The sequence below is a fragment of the Nannospalax galili genome, unplaced genomic scaffold, assembly GCF_000622305.1.
Source record: "Nannospalax galili isolate Female #2095 unplaced genomic scaffold, S.galili_v1.0 scaffold1181, whole genome shotgun sequence".
In the NCBI taxonomy this organism is placed as follows: domain Eukaryota; kingdom Metazoa; phylum Chordata; class Mammalia; order Rodentia; family Spalacidae; genus Nannospalax; species Nannospalax galili.
The window spans coordinates 2,090,159-2,098,906 of record NW_008345687.1 but is presented as its reverse complement, the minus strand read 5'-3'; positions in this window follow the sequence as shown (position 1 = coordinate 2,098,906).

Below are 8,748 nucleotides of genomic sequence, written 5' to 3'. Positions count from 1 at the left end.
CCCTCCCTCCCTCCCTTCCTCCCTCGCTCCCTCCCTCCCCCCTTCCTTCCTTCCTCCCAAGCGATACAAAATTCTAGAATTTCATAACTAGAAGACATACTGACTTAAATGCTGTTTTTCTGTATGACATTTAGGACAATGCTCTTAAGGGTTTTATTTTTCCAATATTTTGCATTTTAAAAATAATTTAGTGAACAACTACCCACTTGACCTGCCCTCAAGTCTAAAATAGCTTCCATCACACTTGAAAATCACAACCACACAGAATTGTCGACAGGCCTCATCAAGGTACAGATCAACCGCTCTGTCTTGATTTCTGGTGCCCCTATCTCCATCTCTAGACTCTAGCTTTTACTGTTCCTTGAACTTGTCAAACACATGCCTGACCCAGGTATTTGACCAGAGTGTTCCCCTATACATGTATGTAGGTGTCCGATCATGCCAACCTTTCTAAAGTAGCACCCCTTGACATTTACCATGTACTTGGCCTTTTGGTTTTTCTTCAGTATGCTGAGTACTAGTTGGCTTCATTTTCCAACTTGTAACTGATAGGTGTAATGTCATAGTGACTAAATCCTTGAGCGTTGGAATTAGGGTCATTTCACTTACATCTGAAGATGCAATTTTAACCTTAAGAGCAGTATACTGTTTCATCCAATGAAAAGTGCTCTATGGGATTCACTATCCTCAAATGTCTGTAATAGCCTCAAGGACATTTCCCCCTAACTACTGATGGTTCCTATTAAGGAACAATATATAAATTTTTGTTTGTTTCTTTGTTTTTGTCTCTTTGAGACAGAGTCTCCCTGTAGCCCCAGCTAGCCTGGAACTCACTATGTAGACCAGGCTGGTCTTGAACTAACAGAGATCTACCTGCCTCTACCTCCCAAGTGCTGGGATGAAAGGCATGAGCCACCACGCCTGGCTCAATATATAAGTTTTATGCCTTGGGGAGTTAGCATAAGAGGCAGAACACTGTGTTGGTTTTACTTTTGGTAAAAATTATAAAATTCTTTGGCTTCTTTTTGGGAGAACAACTTTACTAGTAAGTGTCCTGATGACCTTGCATTAAATTACTACTAAACAGATTTATAAACATTTATTTTTGATACAGGGTTTCAGTATGTATCACACACTGGCCTTGAATTCACTATGTGGCCCCCTAAATTGCAGCAATCTTCCTGCCTCAGCCTCCCAGATTCTGGGATTAAAGGAATGCGCCATCATACTGGGCAAATAGCTTTTACAATTTCTCAGCTAGCTTCATCTAGCTGCTTCTTGTGGTCCTAGAGGTAGGCAAGTTATTTATTTACTTTACTATCAAGTGTGAAATGGGTAAACAAAGTTTGTGTTTCGGCTCCTGCAGCACCGACAGTGATTTCTGCTTGTTTTGGTCACTATTTTTAAATTTCAGGATCTTAATTTTAAACAAAAATTTGTGGAAATTCATATTGTTGAAATAGTTTATTTGTAACATAATCTTGAAAGTGCATAGTTACTTTTTTTCCATATGGATACATTTCTAGGAATTGAGAGACCCTAAACTTAACTGGGTAGTGAGATTTTTCCAGAAGTACTGCATGACTGCTAGGGCAAATAAACATGCTGAGAATTATTAAAATTTGGGCTTGAATAGCCTCTTTAAAATCTGTTTAATTACAAACAGTTGCCTTTAGAGAGGTTTTCAAGATTTTTTGGGGGGAGGGGGGCTTGGTATTTCTAATAGCACGTCTAACAAAGTTCTAATCACTTCTATAATTAAAATATTTTAATATTCTTTTCCTTTCAAATATTAGTTAATAAAACTGTATCAGACTTTGCTACTAAATGCACAGCAACATAAGAGTTAGCATCAGTGATATCAAGAGAACAAGACTTTACATTTGAGAAGTTATAGTTTTAGGAGGCAAGGTGTTGTTCAACTTCATTCTGAGGGTTGTAAACAATGTCCACCCACTCCTCCCTTGGTACCAAGGACAAACTGAGGTGCAGTTTTGCCAAACTGCACTCTGGGAGACCAGTGAATTTGTTGGGTATACAGAGCAATGGGTGAGGGCTTACAGCAATGTGGATTCCCCATCTCAGGCCCTACCAGGAAGTCTTCACCCAAGCATGGATAGTAGTTTCCCCCAGAGCTGTACAAATGGCAGGAGACCCTCCCCTCATCTTTACCAGCGATATTCTCTAGCCCTTCCCCAGGTCATGTACAATTAGAGCCGAATCACCAATCACAGGTTGGGAGGTGTGGCTGGATTCTGTGGTGAGGGACCCATGACTTCCCCTGCCCTTCCTTCCATTCAGTGGGGCAGGGGAGAAGTGAACAGTTAAGCCCAGCTGTGAAGATTTTTGGCAAGCTCAAGAAGATGGTGTCTCTTGGAGGACAGTCCTGTACAATAAAAGACAAACACACAGAAAGCTATCTAACCTTGGAAGGTAGTCATATGAGAGCTATCCTAAATGAAAGAAAAGATGCCCAGTGTGAGTGCAAATATTAGGTGTTAGGGAAGACATAGAACCTATGTGTCAAATCCAATGGCAGAATCAAGAAAAGTGACAAGTTGAAGCTTGAAGGACTGGAAATATGTGTGCAAGTGACAGTATGAGAAAGAGCTCCTTGGTAGGAAAAACAGTGCATTTAGGGCCCTGAGTAACCGGCAGGACACAGGAAGGTTTGCACCAGATCAGAGTGTTGAACTGTGGTGCTGTTATCGAGGGAGATGCTGAAGGATTTAGAATAGCAGTTACCATATAAAGTTGGCATTTAATAAACTCAGATGAAAGCATTGCCTTCTGAAGAGTTTCATCAATGTAATCTAAGATCCCTCAGGATCCTCTCTCCCCCTGATTGGGAGATGTTTAGAGATTTTTACTGGTGAAGAATTTCAAGATGGCATGCAGCATCGCAGAAGCAAAGTGACATATTGTCAAAGAAAGGAAGATGAAAGATTTCATCTCTAATTATTTAGTATAATAAATATGACCCAGGCAATTTTTTAAAAGCACACACACACACACACACACACACACAATCTTTGAAAAAGGTCTATATTACCATTCTCTCTCTGCATGAAGAAATTTCCAGGTGCCACTGAACTGTGTGCATTAAATTTCAAATATAATCAAGTTGGATTTAGAAATACTAATGGCTATTCCATAGAAGAATCCTTACTTCAGCAACTTGGGAAATTACACTTGATTTTCCTTTAAATGTAACTCAATTGTGCTTGAAATTGTTCATTCGATCCCTTCTAAACAAGAAGCAGGTGGTTAAATGCGGGTGCTGTTTAACATTTACACAAAACGTTTGGCGCATAATGCACTTTTGCCCTTTGAATGTCAGCTGGCTTTCCCCTTTCTCTCAAAGCCTATCCTTCTCCAGTCATTTGATGCGACCTTGCTGCATCCCTGGAAGGAGAATTGGCTCAAATGTAGTTACCTGCTAGAGAACGTTAGACTATTTTATAGTCTTCCAGCTAAACCTTTTAATATAGCAACTGCTGGTTACTGAAGCAGTGTAAGAAAAAGGAATTGCTGACTTTGCCTTTTATTTTTTTAATGGAGAAACACAAGGTGACACAATCATATAAGATATAAGTGGATCAGAATGGGGGAAATATAACCTAGGTTTGCTACACAGCAAAGACAAGGCTTTGTTTAAAAAAAAAAACAACCCAAAACCTGTTCAATTGTATACAGCAATCTAGATCTTTGCTTTTATGAAATTCATGAACTAGTTCATGAAAAGCACTTTTGCATAGGCCAGCGCTTCCATTACTAGAACCACATGGGTGATATGAACATTCCACTGAGAAGCCTGTTACCCTGAGCATTTATTACATGCCATAAGTTTATAGTCAGGTGAAAGGTAACACTGAGACACACAGATGGTGCCCAGTGTCCTTCTTTTTATGTGGAAGGGAATTCATCCTTTTCCCAGCATCTTGGGCCCATTTGCCCCTCCTCCCACCGTCAAACAGTTTTTGCTCACTTGACCTGAATCTCCTTTCTCTGTGTCTGCTTAAGACTATCTAGTGGAGAGGAATATTTACCTTCTCTTCTTGTCTTTCTAAGATCTTTATGGGGGTGTTCTCTCCCAATATCGTGTCCTTTTGCTTCTGAAATATTGCTTTCTGATTTGCTGCCCCCTGCTTTTCCTTCTTTTTGGCTGGGTCCTCCACATGTTCTCCTCTGTGTCCTAAAGTGCCGATGTTTACTCAGCATGCTGCCCTAGGTGCTTTTCTCAAGTACCCTTTCTCGGTGACTTTGCTACTCCTTTTTCTTTATCAACACTGCTGACTCCAGAACCCACACATTTGTTCCTGACTTCCTCCTAAGATCCAGAAACCGTTGACTCAAAACACAGTGCTCACCTCAAAGGGAGCAAGAGAATCAAACATGAGTGACGGTGGCTCAGAAACAAGGAATCACGCTGTCTCAAAATAATGTTTCACTGTGGTAACAGTTTCACAATGTTTTTATAGTTACAAAACAAAATGAAGCGTACATCAGTACACTTTTAAAATACATTGGTTTAGGGACTGGAGAGATGTTTCACATCTGAGAGTGCTTGCTACTCTTTCAGAGTTCTGTTCCCAGCACCCACCCACATGAGTAGCTCACAACTGCCTGCAACTCCAGCTCCAGCGTATCTGACCCCTCTCTGGCCTATCTCTCCAGCCCTGACATTCAATTTTATTATTATTTTTTTGGTTTATTTGTTTTTATTTTATATGTATGAGTATTATGCCTGCATGTGTGTTAAGTGCACCTGTGTTGTGCAATGCCCAAGGAGGACAGAACAGGGCATTGGATCTCCTGGAACTGGAATTATGGAAGTTGTTAGCTGCAGTGTGGGTGCTGGTATTCAAATCTGGGTCTCCTACAAGAGCAGCTGGTGCTCTGAACCATCTCTTCAGCCCTGTCATTAGAATTTTGTAACAACTCAATTCTCTTCTTTTGCCCTGCTCAGGCCTACCCCTCACTTCTTTCTAATGAATCTGTCAACCTCAGATACTGGAAATGATATAAACACTCCATGTTTATCATCTATGATTCTGAGATTTCACATAATTACCTTTCCATCTTTCTGGAACTTCTGTGTGTAACTCAGCTGATTGTTATTTATTCCCTGATATCACTCAGTTTAAGTATCAGATATTGTTGGGGTCCTCTGTTATGCAAGTAGAAGTCTCTTCACGTCCGGATAGCTCACGAGCTCGGAAACCATGTGCTGCAGATTCCTTCATAGCAGAGTGCCTTCCTGGCATCCTCCCTGACTCTTCTTTTAAAGTGCTCGCCACAAATACATGCCCTCTGGCACAGGAGTTACCAGGTTTTAATCAGGTGTTGTCTGATAGCCTGATAGAAGCCCACCACCCTATGTAAATGAGGCATCCTAAAAGTACCAATCAGCTAAGACTTCTTCTACTGTCTCTACACTATAAATAGTCCTAGTTTTACCCCAATAAAGTTGGAGCCTGGATCACCTCACTCAGACTCGGAGCTGGATCACTTAGAGCTGGATCACTTAGACTTGGAGCTGGAGCTGAATCACTGAGATCTGAGCTGAGTCACTTGTCTTGAGCTGTAACACTAAATCCTGTGATCCAGTCTCCCCGGGGGGCGCTATTCCTCCGTTATCGGCCCATGGATACCCCAGCTTTCGCCGCCTCCGTGCCTCTTCCCTGTGGAGTTCACTGGCCAGGAACTCTGCAATCCTGAGGAAGGGTACAAGGGTGTAATAGAGGCGGGATTCCGACTAGATAATAATCTAGTAGCAGAGGAAGCTCTCCGTTCCAGAGAAGTGTGTAGCTATCAGCTACAGCCAGCATCAGAGAAGTCTGCGTACCTGCCGTCTCCAGAGAGGCGCGGCTGGCCAGACTCACGCTGGGACTAGCCAGGTGTGGCGGAGACCCCAGGGTGCCTGCACACACCACACTGGGGGTCCAGCGACCCGCCCCATAAGATATGTCTGGATATTTTCCCCCTGTGCATTAGTAAAGTAGGCATATGTCTTAGCCTTAAAAAAGAGTCAGAAGAAAAGTAAGGTGTTGATGGCATATTTGGGAGATGTAAAGCTGGTATAGCCAAAAGAAAGACTCACATTGTGGTTATTTCCTAAGTTAGAGATAAATGTATGAATTTATATGTGCATTTGAATCCTTTTATTGTTTTTCTTAAAACAGAAAATCTATGGACAACCCACAGAAGTCATATGTAACTGTTAGAGACTGAATGCCTTCTCCCTAGATCAAGAATAAGCAAAGAATGTTCATTTTTGCAATTTCCATTTAATATCATATTAGAGAGATAACCCATAAAATAAGGTAAGAGAAATAAATAATGCAGATTGAAAAGGAAAAACTAAGAGTTCAGGCAAAATGTTTGTATACATGCAGAAATCTTAATAAATCTAAAAAACTACTAGAACTGACATTAACATAAACCCAGCAAGGTCACAAAATATACTACAGATATGCAAAAATTAATATAAATGAAGCTAAATACATAATGGAATTGGAAACATAATGCAAAATAGAAATATATACAACCAAATATTTCCTAGTTGGTGGTTTGCTTTTTACTTGATGTGTTTTCTGAAGAACAGAAGTTCTCCATTCATGAAGTTAATGAAGACCAATTTAGTAATTTGTGTATATGTATGTTGTAATTTTGCATTCTGTCAAAAAATCTGTCTATTCCAAAATAATGAAGAATTCTATACTATATGTTCTAGCAATTTTGCAGTTTTAAATTTCAGTTTGAAGCCTTCTATCCATCCTAATTTAAGTTTCGTACATAATGTGTGGTAGGGGCCACATCCATGGAAAGAGCCCATTGCTCCAGCATCTTTCATGGAGAAGAATATCTTTTCACACTTAAACACTGACACCTCTGTTAAAGTTCACTTTGTCATGCATTTGTGAACCTGTTTCTTATATCTGTATGTCTATAAATATATCAATTACACATGATCTGTATTATTCTCTTAATGTCTTTAAAAAAATGAAGCACTATAACTCCTCTACCTTTGTCAGTATAATTTGAACTTGTCTCATTATAGATGTCTCATTTATGGCTAAGCACTCAATAGTCACTTTTTCTGAACACTTTGACCACTTATGAGTCTCTACATTAACTGCTGACCTCTGCAAAGAGAAGCTTTTCTGGCCAAGGTTGAGGGAGACAGCAATCTATGGGTATAAACTTAAATGATTAGAAGGCAGAGAACATGTCCATTTATCAAAACAACAGTAGCAGGTTCTTCCCTAGGGCCTATGACCTCCTGAGCCATGGGCTTTTGACTAGGTTTATAGTACCAGGCATGAACTGCTTCCTGTGAAAGAGCCTCAAATACAATCCAAAAGCAGTTGGTTACCTCCATAACCTTTGTGCCACCAGTGTACCAGTGGCCACCTCTTGCTTGGAAGATTGCTATTACAGCATGCAGGGTTGCTACTGGGTAATTGATGACTTTTCTTCCTTAGTGACCTGCATAGGACCTTCTATCACTATGAAAGTTAACTAGCAGGCAGGAAGTTTTCAGGTCAGTTCCAGCCTTATATCTAAGTCCTATAACCAAAGTGTGTTGTGTCTTTAGCAATAAGGTCTCACCATATCGTTTTTGTGGGCAACCATGAGCAATGACAATAGCCTCTTTTGTTTGGAGGGGGGCGCTCAGGAGCTTCCCTGATCAATAACTCATAGAGAGGTATCCTACACCTGAAACTAAGATTTTCATTTAATACTCAGGTCATCTGGGGGAAGCATGTCTATTCATGCAGGATACTATGTTCAAACTCCTTTTTGAAAGCTCCATTTTAAATTAGCTTATAAAGTAGTAGATTTCCATGCATTCTTAGTTTTGGAAATCCACCCCCTCCTCTTAGATTTTCATTTCCTACAAAAACCTCTGAGAAATTTGGATTGGTATTATACCAGCATCATAGATTAATTTGGAGAACATTGTTTCCTTAAAAATTACCAGGTCTCTGCTTCCCTGGACCTGCACCTCCCGCTAACTCTCCTGGCCTTCTACCCTATCCTCAGGCCTCTCAGGGTGGGTCCATCGCGGAGGCGCGCATTGACTCCCCCGGCCTCATTCGCCCTTCCATCCCCGCCGCTGTTCTCTGCTCCTGGTTTGGGCCCTGTGCCATTCCTGGTCTTGGGTCCCCAGACACCTGGGGAACTGGTGCTGCTTCCTGATCGTTTTCAACCAGGCCAGCTTGGGGCCTTCCTTGGGCCCCAGGAGCACTGCTCCTGGGGGACCTGGCCCCGCCCTCACCTCTCCCTGCTTCCCGGACCTGCACCACTGGCTAACTCTCCTGGCCCACTCTCCCGCCCTCAGGCCTCTCTGGGGGTAAGTCTACCGTGCAGCCGTCCACGCCTTGACTCCGCCAGCCCCTCTCACCCTTCCATCTCCCCCGCTGTTCTCTACTCCTAGCTTGGGCCCTGTGCCATTCCTAGTCTTGGGGCCCCAGACACCTGGGGAGCCAATGCTGATTCCTGACACTGTTCACCCCCACCTGCTTGGTGCCTTCCTTGGACCCCAGGAGCACTGCCTCTAGACCCGGCCCCGCCCCCCCCTCTCTCTGCTTCCTGATCCTGCAACACCCACCCGCCTCTTTCTGGGGCTGACAGCCTCTTTCTAGGGCTCTGAGGCTTACCTTTACTCTCCCTGATCCTTTGCATCCAGTACAACCCAGCTACTCAATCCACTCCCTGGGAAATCTTGGGGCTTCTTCCCAC